Raw genomic sequence first — 13,565 nt, 5'->3', positions numbered from 1 at the left:
GCTTGTCATTTCGACTGCTAGTGATTCGTGGCCATTGGGATCCAGCACGGCGTTCCGTATTACCCTCCTGATCCCACCGATTCCATATTCTGCTAACAGTCATTGGATCTAGACCAACGCGAGCAACAATGTCGCGATACGATAGACCGCAATCCAGATAGGCTCCAATCCGAACGTTATCAAAGTCGGAAACGGGATGGTACGCATTTCTCCTGCTTACACGAGGCATCATAACAACGTTTCACCAGAGAACGCCGGTCAACTGCTGTTTGTGTATGAGAAATCGGTTGGAAACTTTCCTCATGTCAGCACGTTGAGGGTGTCGCCACCGGCGCCAACCTTGTGCGAATACTCTGAAAAGCTAATCACTTGCATATCACATCATCTTCTTCCTGTCAATTAAATTTCGCGTCTGTAGCACGTCACCTTCGTGGTGTGTAAATTTTAATGGCCAGTAGTTTGCTTAGTGATGATTGGGTTTTCTGTGCCAGCATGGGAACGTACGTTCTGGATGCACCTTGTATTTATCAAACGCTCCTTATTTCGCGCTTCTGTTACCAGCAGACAGTAGCTTATTGTAGAGACGATAAGTAGGTTGTTAATTGGAGCCAATACCGCAATAGGAGGTTAGTCATTTGTTCTTCTAGAGAGAAATGTAGATAATTATCATTTCTGGATTGCAACAACAGGATGTGAGCTGATCAAGCCGTTTATTTAAGTAATGAAACATAGTTTTGTTGTGGAGTTCTTATATAATTACTGATTATGATGTTCAGTGGAAAATAGAATTGAGTGTTGAGTGGCTACTGATAATATCGCTTCACAACTTGTATTCAGCGGTCAGAGTCGAGGACCTTCACCAAAGTATTAGTAGAAATTTCTCAAATCAGCTTACTAACTTCTTTAATTTTAATGTTCCATATAAACGTTTTAATTTCCTACCGAAAGTATTGCCTACATCACCAGTGTCTTAGTTTCCGTTGAAGTGAGAGATGGTGACATAAAAATTCTTTCGTGTCTGAGTATGAATTCTACACACCTAGCAATGCTTAGAGATTTTCAGTGGGCTCTTAAAGTAGCAAATATAGTATTTGTTACTGAACATATTAGTTTTGAAAATTTTACACTGTTTCAGTATTTGCGTCGTCTTCATTGAAGTATTTCTTGACCCCCTTCTTTCGAACTCCAATGTGATTACTTTTCAGTGCCCAAAGCAGTCGATAAACCACAGACTCGCTGCTACACAGAGTAACTGAGCAGCACATGGTATACTTCATTTAACAGCTGAGTATGAAAAGTGCTGCCCTCTATAGCCGTCACCTGGAAGCTTTTATCTAGGGCAGGGCTTCCCAACGTGTGGTCCGTGGACCCCTTAGGGGTCCGCCGGCTCTTTTTAGGGCGTCCGCGGCCACCTTTCACCAAATCATGTAAAATAATGAATAAGATTATTAAATAAAAATGTGAACAAATTCATCACTTCTTTTCGTTTGAAGAACATGTGTACATTTACGGTCGTATTCCCAAGCAGCCTTTGCGGTTCCTAAATGAGAACGCATACACAGTTTAGTGCCGGAGAATGCGGCTTCTCTGATCGACTGTTTCGCAACAATACGGGGGTCGCTTGTGCGCCGGCTCACGGCGCTAGATGCGCTGAAACCTTTTACGCATGCGCAGAGCGAGCTTTGTCGACCAATCACAGCGCTCGCTGGTACGTATGCGGCCCCAGGCATCATTAAACGTCAAACTTGCCTTGTCAGTGCACTACCTGTTTCATAAGTCGACTTTTGACCTTCAACTATTTTCATTCATCTCTAAACCAAAGACTATTGATACTTGGGGAGGGGGAGCAAGGGGGGGGGGGGGCATTGGGAACATGGCACTTACATTAAGAAGCTTTCAGTTCCCATGGCGTTCACTCTGAAATTTAGTTACTGTGTTCTTGACTGACTAGGGGTCCGCAATGGATTTTCGACTGAAGAAGGGGTCCGCCAGGCAAAAAGGTTGGGAAGCCCTGATCTAGGGCAAGGCCGGCCGCGGCGTGGCAAACTTAACACGTGCAGCGTGCGCATGCCACGTGTGGGGCGAGGTTCGGATTTTCTCGGACCCTCTCAAAGTTCGCAGAACAGCGCGACATTTCATTCAGCACAACTGTGCGCCATTTTTCGGTCGCCAAACCTCTCCTTCTTCGGCTACTTTTTCGTTGCATGAAGGATGTCCAGTCACTGTTTGCAAAAAAGGAGGGATGAGAATACTGACTTTCCTTAAGTGACAGATACTACATGTTCGGTATAAAAAGACTTTACAATGCATGCAGAAGGTTTAACTAACAATGAAAGGGCGGAAAATTGGAATAGTCGACAGATGGAATTCATTGTTCTGTACATAAAAATGCGATTTATAATAAATTTTCAGTCCTGGAGCACTTGAAAAATGGTAAAATATCTGAAGTCACGTGGATTTTCAGCTGCAACAGTTTTCAGTGAAAATGAACGAAGAGTATGGCCGTTTCATACAACAAAGAGCCAAAGAAAGTAGTACACCGGCCTAATATCGTGTTGGGCTTCGGCGACTACGCAGAAGTGCCGCAAAACGACGTGGCATGGACTTGGCTAATGTCTAAAGTAGTGCTGGAGGGAAATGACACCATGAATCCAGCAAGGCTGCCATAAATCCGTAAGAGAACGAGGGGGTGGAGATCTCTTCTGAACAGTACGATACAAGGCATCCCAGCTTTGATCAACAATGCTCATATCTGGGAAGTTTGGTGGCCAGCGGAAGAGTTTAAACTTAGAAGAGCGTTCCCAGTGTGAAATGGTAGCAATTATGGACATGTGGGGTGTCACCCTGTCCTGCTGGAATTGCTGAAGGCCGCCGAAATGTACAATGGACATGAGTGGATGCAGGTGATGAGACAGGATGCTTACGTACGTGTCACCTGTCAGAGTCGTATCTAGGCTTATCAAGGGTCTCATATCACTCCACCTGCACACGCCGCACACCATTACAGAGCTTCGACCAGTTTGAAAAGTCCCCTGCCGACATGCAGGGTCCATGCATTCGTGAGATTGTCTCCATACCAGTACATGTCCATCCGCTCGATAAAATTTGAAACGAGCCTCGTCCGACCAGGGAACATGTTTCCGGCTTTCAACAATCCAACGACGGTGTTCATGGGCCAAGGTCAGGCGTAAAACTTTGTGTCGTGCAGTCATCAAGGGTACATGAGTGTACATTCGGCACCAAAATACTTTATCAATGATGTTTCGTTGAATGGCTCCCACGGTGATACATGTTGATGACCCAGCACTGAAATTTGCACCAATTGGCGGAAGGGTTGCACTTCTGTGATGATCAATGATTCTTTTGAGTGGTCCTTTGTCCCGTTCTTGCAGGATCCTTTTACAGCCACAGCAATGTCGGAGTTTGATGTTTTTCTGGATTCCCGATATTGCTGATAAACTCGTGAATTGGTCGTACGGGAAACTCCCCACTTCATTGCTACCTCGGAGATCCTGTGTCGCATAGCTCGGCGCCGACTATAACACCACGCTGAAACTCACTTAAATCTTGATAACCTGCTATTGTAGCAGCATTAACCGATCTAACAACTGCGTCAGACACTTGTCTCATACAGGCGTTGCCGACCGTAGCGCCACATTCTCCCTGTTTACATATGTGTCTACTTGAATACGCACGCTTGTACCAGTTTATTTGGGGCTTCAGTGTATATTACTGAAAAGTACGTTGACTAACTCAAGAAGCATGCCTGGGACGATTTTTCAATTAAAGTTCCATGTTGTTCAATTTATGAAGAAAAAATGAATACAGCAACGAAAATTAGAATTGCTCAATAGATTGCATACTCCACATTTTTGGTTGAGTTGACTGCACACTGCCCACTATAAGACACCACAAATTAGTTTGCTTCTGATTTCGTGAGTTTGTAATGTTGTTGCATTAATTTGTTCTGAAAGCGGTGCTCATATTCAAGACCATAAAAGTGGGTTAAAAGCTGTGAGCTATCTGAGGAAGTTAACCTTGCATTACTGCGCAACTGTTTCACCAGGTATCCAGTCCAGCTTACCAAATTTTCAACCAGACTAACATTAATTATAATCTTTTAGTACTTATCTTACGATAACCGGTGATATATATATATATATATATATATATATATATATATATATATATATATATATATATATATATTTAAAGACAATTTAAGTAAAAAGAAATATATTAGTTTATATTTGGACATTGATTTTAACACTGATCATTGTTCTGTTAAAATTTCAGCATTTAAAACTTGATTCATAACTAAACTGGTGCCTTATGTAGGATTGATAAAATGTGAGTTTGTTATCTTACGGAACACATCAAATAGGGAGCCAAGATTGGGAGACTACATACAACACTGAATTCATAAAATAACACACGAAGAATGTTGAAACATATGCAATAGGAAATTAACCACAACCAATCGATTCAATTTTCACCCAAAGAAGTTAAGTTCGTAGCACAATCCTGTCCGTCATGAAATTACCACATACTGGTATACTAAATTGATACTCTGTGAAATCTTCCCGAAAAGAATAGCTGGGGGCTACTTTGATGCTTACACCACAAGCTTCACGTGGTCAACTTGGTTTACAGAAAGAGTGTAACTCCACAATAATTTTTACAATTAAAATAAAGTACATCGAAACACAATTTACAAAAGAAAAACCTCGAACTGATTACTATCGTCTTACTATTAACCTGATCGGTCAAACAATTGTATAAGCACGTGGTACTGGTCTCACAAAGTACACCCCACGTGGGCTTAACATAAAGAAAAGTTGCTATATTGAAAAATATTGTCAAGACGAGACATAATCTCACGCACATTGGCATTTAAGATTGATTATCTTAGTTAGAGCTACTGATCAACAAGTGGTTCCGCTTTACTCATAAAGTAGTGACAAAGCAACTACCGGAAGATATTCTGAACTTCACTGCGTTGCAATTTAAGATAACATTAGATATTTTAGACACAAACCTGAAATAAAGGTGATTAAATTTTCAGTTAGGCTGAACTTAAGAAATCCATTGTCCTATGGACTTAGCAGACACGCGCTTAGCCGGAGATCTTACCACTTCAGACGCTCGCCGCGGGCAGACTGACCTGGGCTCCTACCGAGCGTGCTTAACAGATACAAACGGAAGTGACCAGAGAGGCAGCTTCCTATACCAACATGACAAGGGACAGACAGGACCATACTAAGAGTAGAAACCTCTCTGCTTTTAGAAAGCGTAGCTACCTGTTCCGACGTTGGTCCTACTGTTCTCTAGCAGACAGGCTTGTCTGCTACCATCCAGCATGCAACTAGAAATACATTTGCTCATTCATCCTCTCACACAGAAGGGAAGGGGACGACAGTATCTTATCATATACAGTATATAAAAGAAAGTGGATGTAGGTTCCGTATGAGACTGTGTGACATGAATTACATATAAACTGTGTTTTAAAGTGTAGTAGTGTGACAGATCGTTCTTGTTTATGTGTAAAAGTAACACGTTTCACTGCTCAGTCTCTTCCCAGATAGTCAGAAACACCACAGTAAAATTAGAAGAGGAATTTATGCCGTAAATGACAACAGATTTAAGAAATTAACATGAAAGGAATCCAACAGAGACCTTTCATAACCCCAACGCTCCGGGAAAAGACTGTGCAGGGAATTTTCTGGCCATGCTAGGACATTCCCAAGCAGGCTTCACACACCCAACTTAAACCAAAAATGTAAAGAAAAGGTAAAAGGTCACCAGCTACTTGGTAAAACACAATAATTTCAACACATCTTTAGAATTTACCAATTTCAAAGGGAAAAAACAACCTGTAACACCTATTTAAAAGATAGTGTAGACCTAATTCGGTCAGCAAGTAAAAACAATGGTCCCTGTGTCATTAATATGAAAACAATTTCTGGTTGTTACCCTAATGGAGTTCACCAGTATTTGCTCATTGCAAGAGCCAACTGATCACAGGAAAATTTATGACTGTTTATTAACAAGTAAAATTTAAGAAAATAGCAAAGGTGCCACAGCAATTAAAGATAACATGAAAATAACATCAGTATTATAAAGCAGAACATTACAATGCACAATCCGCAAAAGCAAAAAAAAGATGAGGGAAAAAACATGTTTTACAAAAAGTATATCACAAAAAAATTCTATATCTTATAAAACCAATTATTTGTAGAATTAAAATAACTTTGTGGCACTAATTTAATCACTCTACCATATTTCAGTTAGTTAGCAAACAATGATCACTGTGTCATTATACTAAAACTACAATTAATTATGTGATTGTAACCCTTAAGGGGTTCCTCACTATAAATATGTCCCATGCAAAGGCTAATCGATCACAGTCCGATGAGCATGAATAGCTATTTGACTGATAAACGAAGCAATGCCACAGGAATGAATTTACGAAACAAAATATCTCAAATCTAATACAACACACAAAAACAAAGATTGAGAAATAAAACAGCTCTGAAAGTACAGTAGTCAACGTCTAAAAAAAAACACCAATAAATAAAACACCTGAAAAATACAAGAGTCAGTCTAATGAAAAAAACACCAATAAATCGAACCCCTGCAAAATACACGATCAAAGTTTCTCTGAAAGGAGACACGTATATGCATTGGACTAAGAACTGTATAATCACTGTTCACTGGCACACTCAGTAGTTCCACTGTTCCGAGGCACAATATAAGAGGGGGGGGGGGGGGGTTCGTCGCCGCAGCTGTCAGTAGGGATTTTTGTACATCTGTTGTGTGGAATCCCGCCGACTCTGCCCTCTCATGAAGTTTATCTTGGTGGCCCATGTCACGTACATCTCGATTTGGTTTTATGTTTGTTTTGTCAAATTCGTGCGGTATCCTCGTTTGACATGCCAGGTTGATATTCCTGGGCAAGGATGACACTTAATGGCTCTTCTTTGCTCCACCCTTAGCTACCAGAGAACATCGAACTATGATTTACTGTCGCTTGACAGTGGGCATCCGCCAGGAAACGTTGATAGGCGTCGTTGAAGTCTGCCAGTTTCTCTGGACAGTGTGTGTCAAAAGGCTCCACGCCCCTTGTGTTGTTACATTCTTGAGTTATCATCAATTGGCTCGCCGGTTTGATATTCCTGGGCAAGGATGATACTTAATGGCTCTTCTTTGTCCCACCCTTAGCAACCAGAGAACACTGATCCATGACTTTCTGTCATTTGACAATGGGCTTCTGCCAGGAAATGTTGTCGGGCGTCGTTGAAGTCTGCAAGTTTCTCTGGACAGTACCTGTCAAAAGACTCCACGCCCCTTTATCCCCTGTCTTCTGTCGTTTTGCTGCGGCCGTCTCGTCACAGTCACGTGCGTGTGGTGTGTTACCAGCAGAAGGATTTTCGCGCGGAGGACCGCTCGGCCATCTCAGGTCATCGCCTACATGAAGGGTCGACCTGGTGCGGCCGGCCATTAGCTCCGGGTGCAAGGGAAAGTGTTTGCCACGTACCCTTCTTTCGTTGTGGACCGCGTTCCCGAAGTGGCCCTGTTGACACTGTGTCCTGCTGGGAAACCCACCTGTTTACACCTAGTCCTCCTCCTCGCTGCTCCCTCTGTCTCGTAAGAGTTTTGCCGGTTCGCTTTCACGTTCACAACTACATTCACAGAAATTGTTCATCATAGTTATGTGATTACAAAATGTCATACATAATACCACTTAGTATTGTCTTTCACAATTTTTTAATAAAAATAAAAATTAAATGAACTGACAATATGATATCTAAATCCACATCACTAATGTGGTTCACTTGCGTTTTAATAAATCAAATGCTAGTTATTAATTCACTAAAATGAATAGGATTATGCCTTGTGCAAGTATAGGTCAGGACAGCATAGGATTTACATGCTATTTACACACACACATGCACACCTGTTGTCTATTCTACAAACTAGCTACCCATAAACATGAATTACTGAAAATTTTACTTCAATCCACTACTAGTTAATCCAACAAGCTACTTCAATGCTACTTCAACACAGTGTTCATACCACTACAACATTGTTCTAATTCGTCCTCTTCCTGACGCTTGCGGCATATGTCTTGTCACATGATAAATATGGAGAAACTTTCCTTAAACGTACACAGTAAAAAGAACAATGGTTATTTACACGCCAAAACATTTTTACCAGTTGGTACACCTGATAAGAGACTCGCAATTATACATTTATCATACTCATATGTTCATACATAAAACAGTAAGACAATGTCATCTAAGATTACGTTATCACAAGAATTAATCACACAGATGACTCTGAGAAGGGTAAAATATTTTCATCATACAGGTTATAGTACAGTTTCTTACCCATTTTGCTCCAATTTCGTTCCTTCTTTAAGTTAGCTTTTGCTTCCAAATCAGTTATTTCGCCTGTGGTGGTTATTCTGGATTCATTTCTCATGAATGGCAAAATTGTGGTCTCCTCTATTCTGTAAAACAGTTTCATCTTAACATCCTATTGAACTTACAACTGACACAAAAGATCCGAATCCTCCTGTAGTTTAAATGACAAATGTTTTTCTTCATCCTTATTACATTAAACCAAGCTTTCCTTCGGTCCCATAATGAAAATTATTTAATCTTCCTCTACCTTCAAGAGGGAAATTTCTTCAGTTCAACTCATATAGGCTGCAGTGCATCCCGCACCAGCGAAAACAGTAAGCTGTAATGCTTACAGCATCAGCAAAACACATAAACGTCGCTTTTCTAGGGCAAGTATTAACGCAGAATAATTTTTCAGGCTCTGGCTCAACATCAATCAAGACTACAGAAAGGATCCATATTTCTGTTCCATTCCTCATTTGCTGAAAAACTGCTCGTGCTTGAGTACCACAATAATATTTCAGGGTCACGTAAATTACACAAACCACAATTCTTCTTTCACCTTGAAGGGAATCAATATACTGACGAAATTCACAGACAGCCCTTTACATACTCAGCTATAAAGAACAAAAAAGACATATATCATCAATATTAACATATCATCGCATATTGGGAAGCCAGTTGTTAAACAATCGTATTATTGCATCCTGTTTTCAAGATTCCAAACTTACTCATCCCTTTCTCAGAGTTCTCCTATTTTAAAATGTTCATACATCACGCATGCTATAGTAAGAGATCCTCATTTATACTGACAGATATAGAATAGTAATAGATAGATAGTAGCACTGAAAGCAAAAAATCGGAAACAAGGCTACAATAGCTGGCGACCTGGGTTTGCCAGATCCATAATACCCACAGATCGGATATTCCCCTGAGTTTTGCATTAATTCAACACAGATCTTGCTTCCCTCAGGAGCTACTCTTTTCAATTTACACAAAAAAACCATAAACATCACTACAATCAATCACATAGAAACATCTTTATCATTATTTTTACCAACATGTTATTCAAAATGCATTTATCACAAATGTAAACTAATCAATTCTTTCTCTTCACCGTCCTCTCTACTCCTCACTGTCCTTTATACTCAATGTATGGTTTTACGTTTGACACATGGTGTAGCCCTTTTGATTTCTTCGATCGAAGAGTTTCAACTTCTATGGCGTTTTCATGGGGAATCTTCCTTATCCGATACGGGCCGTTAAAGAGATTAAAAAATTTCTTGCAGACACCTGACCGTCTGATAGACAGCTTGTGTGATCTGATAAGAACATTTTGTCCTACATGAAACACTCTTTTCCTCACGTTTTTCTTATACGCCTTGACTCTGGCTTCTGCTGCACGCTTGATGTTGTGTAAAGCTAAGTGAACAATTGCGTTCCGGCGTAGTCTCGGCTCTAGTGGCCAAGGCACCACCTCTTTGATTTTGCTCGGGGGCTCCTTGTTTTTTAGCACAGTGATTGGCGGAAGCTTTGTTGAGGTATTAGGCAACTCATTAGTTATGTTCTGAAATCCTTTTAGGTGTATGTTCCACGATCGGTGATCACGACTGCAGTATAACCTACATAATTTTCCTAAATCACGCATAATACGCTCACTGGTGTTCGAGCTGGGGTGATATATATATATATATATATATATATATATATATATATATATATATATATATATATATATATGGGTTTAATTCTTCTCCTTCGAAGCATCCGCTGCCTGTATTGCGATCTAACTTGTGGTTCATTATCCGAAATAACCCTTTTCACACGCCCAACTTCATGCAGAAACTGCTTTGCAAATGCAGTTGCCACTGCCCTTCCTGTGGCTCGCCTCAACGGAGACAGACACACAAATTTGGAGGTTAGCTCCACCGCTACGAAAACATATGCAAAACCTGCTATAGATCGTATTAATGGCCCAAATAGATCCACGGCCGCGAGGTCACAAAGTTTGCTTGGTATTATCGGGTGCAATGATGCAGCATACGTCACTGTGGCCGCCTTTGCTCGCTGACAAGGTCCGCACACAACGAATACGCCGTAGCGTGTTATTAAAATAGCATGTCTGCTTCAGTTTTTCACAACATTTCTGTGCTCCGAAGTGGCCATAACTCAAATGTGTGTACCATATAATTTTGTTTACGAGTTCATTCGGAATCACCAACACCCATCTGGAGTCGTCCGGGGCTCGTTTCTTGAATAGTATTCTATTGCGCACTAAGTAGTACTGGCGTATCCCTACGTTCTCCTTGTCCTCCCACTTCTTCTTTATATCTTTCGATACTGCGTCCTTATCCTGTTCGTCCGCTATACTCCCTAAAGAGGTGGTAACAAAGTTCTCGAACGCTACATTCTGTAAGTATAGGATGCTAAAATTGTTTTCACCGAGTTCCTCTTCTTCTGTGTGAACCAAACCTATAGGAATGCGCGATAAAGCGTCAGCAGTTACATTTTTCTGTCCCGGAAGGTATTCTACAGTGAAATTATATTCCTGTAGATATAGTGCCCAGCGTCCTAGTCTCCCATGCGTGATTTTTGTGCTCATAAGAAATTGGAGTGTTCGATGATCAGTGTACACCCTGGTGTTCCTCCAAAATAAGAGATACCTAAATTTTGAGAATGCCCAAACTATCGCGAGTGCTTTGAGTTCTGTCACGGAATAATTTTTTTTCACATCGAGAGAGCACCCTGCTACCAAACGAGGTTGTTTTCCGAGTTGTAATATCATCATTTCCTTCCATTTGAAACAGTACCGCACCTAATCCTGACAAGGAACTGTCCGTCATTAAACAGAATTCTTGTGTCAGGTCGGGATGCACGAGGATGGGAGCCTCTACCAATGCCTTTTTCAATTTATAAAATTCATCCTGTGCCTCTTGATCCCAGACCCACAAAGCGTTCTTCCCTGTTACTCCACATAGACGGGGTGTACCAAGTACACTAAAATTTATAAATCGCTTATAAAAATTACACAGGCCTAAGAATGCTCGCAACTGTTTTTTATTTGTCGGCATTCCACACTCCGCTATCGCCGCAATTTTCTCCAGGTCAGGTTGTATTCCATTTGCTGAGACAATATGGCCTAAGAATTTTATGTTTTCTCGTCCGAACTGTCACTTATCTAAGTTGACTGTTACACCTGCCTTCTCCAAAACATCCAGTAGTCTGTTCAGAAAGTCATTATGATCCTCCCACTACTTTTCCGCAATTAATATGTCGTCCACGTAAACTTTCACTCGCTGTTTCAAATCATCAGGCAAAATGCTATTTAATCCCCTTATAAAAGCAGCTGATGAGATGTTTAGTCCGAACGGGAGACGCCGGAATTGGTAACAATTTCCATAACACAGGAACGCTGTATACAATCCGCAAGATGGGTGTAGCACGATTTGCCAAAAACTCGAACGGAGGTCGACAGATGATAGTACCTTTACCCCGTGGAAACGTTGTAAGAGTTCCTCAAGGCTCTCAGCCCTGTCCGTTTCCGACGTAATAATTGTGTTTATCTGTCTCGAGTCTAGTACCAAACGAACGGAGTTGTCGCGTTTTGGTACGACAAGCAAGGGTGAGTTGTACGAGCTTACTGCCCGCTCAATTATTCCTTGTTCTAACATCTTGTTTATTTCCTTCTCCACCTGGGCTTTATACGCCACGGGAATACGGTATGGTCTAACAGAAAACTTCTGATGGTCACGTACTCTGAATTGGTAAGTAAAACCCTTAATCGGCCCCGGAGTCTCAGAAGAAACCCGTTCATGATTCCTAAGTAGGCAATACAATTTCTCCTTTTCCCTGTCCGTGGCTCTGACACCCGCGATGCTCTTTCTCAGTGCATCAGCAAAAACATCCTTCCCCTGCTCACCAGACGTTGAGCACGACTCACTTACGTAGTTCACGAGTAGCTCCAGTCTGGGTTGCGACTCGGTTTGAGCTTGAAATTTTAGGCAACTAATTTCAGACTCGGCACGTAATATGCATTCATCAAATACTAAATTAATTGGCTGATCCCCAACTTGAACTGTCATTACTCCTCCACTCATGTCAAATACTGCATGGTGGGCATTCATGAAGTCATTTCCTAAAATCATTGCCACATTCAGCATTGGGAGCACAAAGAAGTTGTACTCAAACTCTCTTCCCTGGCAGGTAAAATTAAGCCGAGTCTGCCTCAGGATTTCTACGTTCTTACCGTAGATTGCGCCCTTGACCTTTATTCCTCGCACTTTAAAAACGGGCCAAGTCCCAGTCCCTTCGCATTTTTGAAATGCTGCCTCGCTCACTACCGAGAAAGGGCTTCCAGTGTCAATGACACACTTAAAACATATTTCGTTTACTGCAACTGTCACGACTGGATTTATTCCCGAAATTTTAGCACTCGTAGTTTCTTGCAACAAATCCTCTCTAATATCTTCCCTCTCTATATACCCTATGCACTCATTTGCCATATCGCTCATTTGCTCCGATTGGGCGTCTTCTGCGCTGATCGTTTGTCATTGCCGGTTTTGTTCATTTCCATTTGCTGGACTATGTCTAGGGTTAGCCGGCCGAATTTCAACATCATGAGGTGCTCCGCCTACAATCCTACTCCCACCGTGTTCACCGTAGCATCGATTCTGGTTGCCGTAACTGTTGCGTTCACGATCCTGTCCACGTCCTCGATCATTTCCGTTGTTCCACCTGTGTTCGCGACTGTTACCCCAGTTTCTATACGGCCGGTCCCGATTATTGTCCCGTTCGCGTCGCGACGACCAGTCACGCAGTTGATTAGTACTACGGCCACGACTGCGATCGCGCTGCTGTGCCCCGTAATAACTTTGTGCCTGATTAGGCGGGCGTTCTGCTGTATTGTATTCCAACTCTTAGAGAAGTGTCTTAAACGTTTCCACGTCCTCTTTGCACCGTCCTGCAAGAATGACGTGGCGCAAGTACATCGGCAATTTGGTGATGCATATCCTAATTAGTTCCGCAGGCCCGTATGGGTCGTATAGAAATTGATTTGCCTGCAGCCTGTGGTCGAATAGGCGTGCTGGGCTGCCGAAACCAGACTGGTTCAAATTTGGCAGCATAATTATGCCATGCTTGACCCTATCTTGTGCTGCTTCC

Source organism: Schistocerca nitens, chromosome 11 (assembly GCF_023898315.1).
Source record: "Schistocerca nitens isolate TAMUIC-IGC-003100 chromosome 11, iqSchNite1.1, whole genome shotgun sequence".
Taxonomy (NCBI): domain Eukaryota; kingdom Metazoa; phylum Arthropoda; class Insecta; order Orthoptera; family Acrididae; genus Schistocerca; species Schistocerca nitens.
This window is presented reverse-complemented; position numbering follows the sequence as displayed.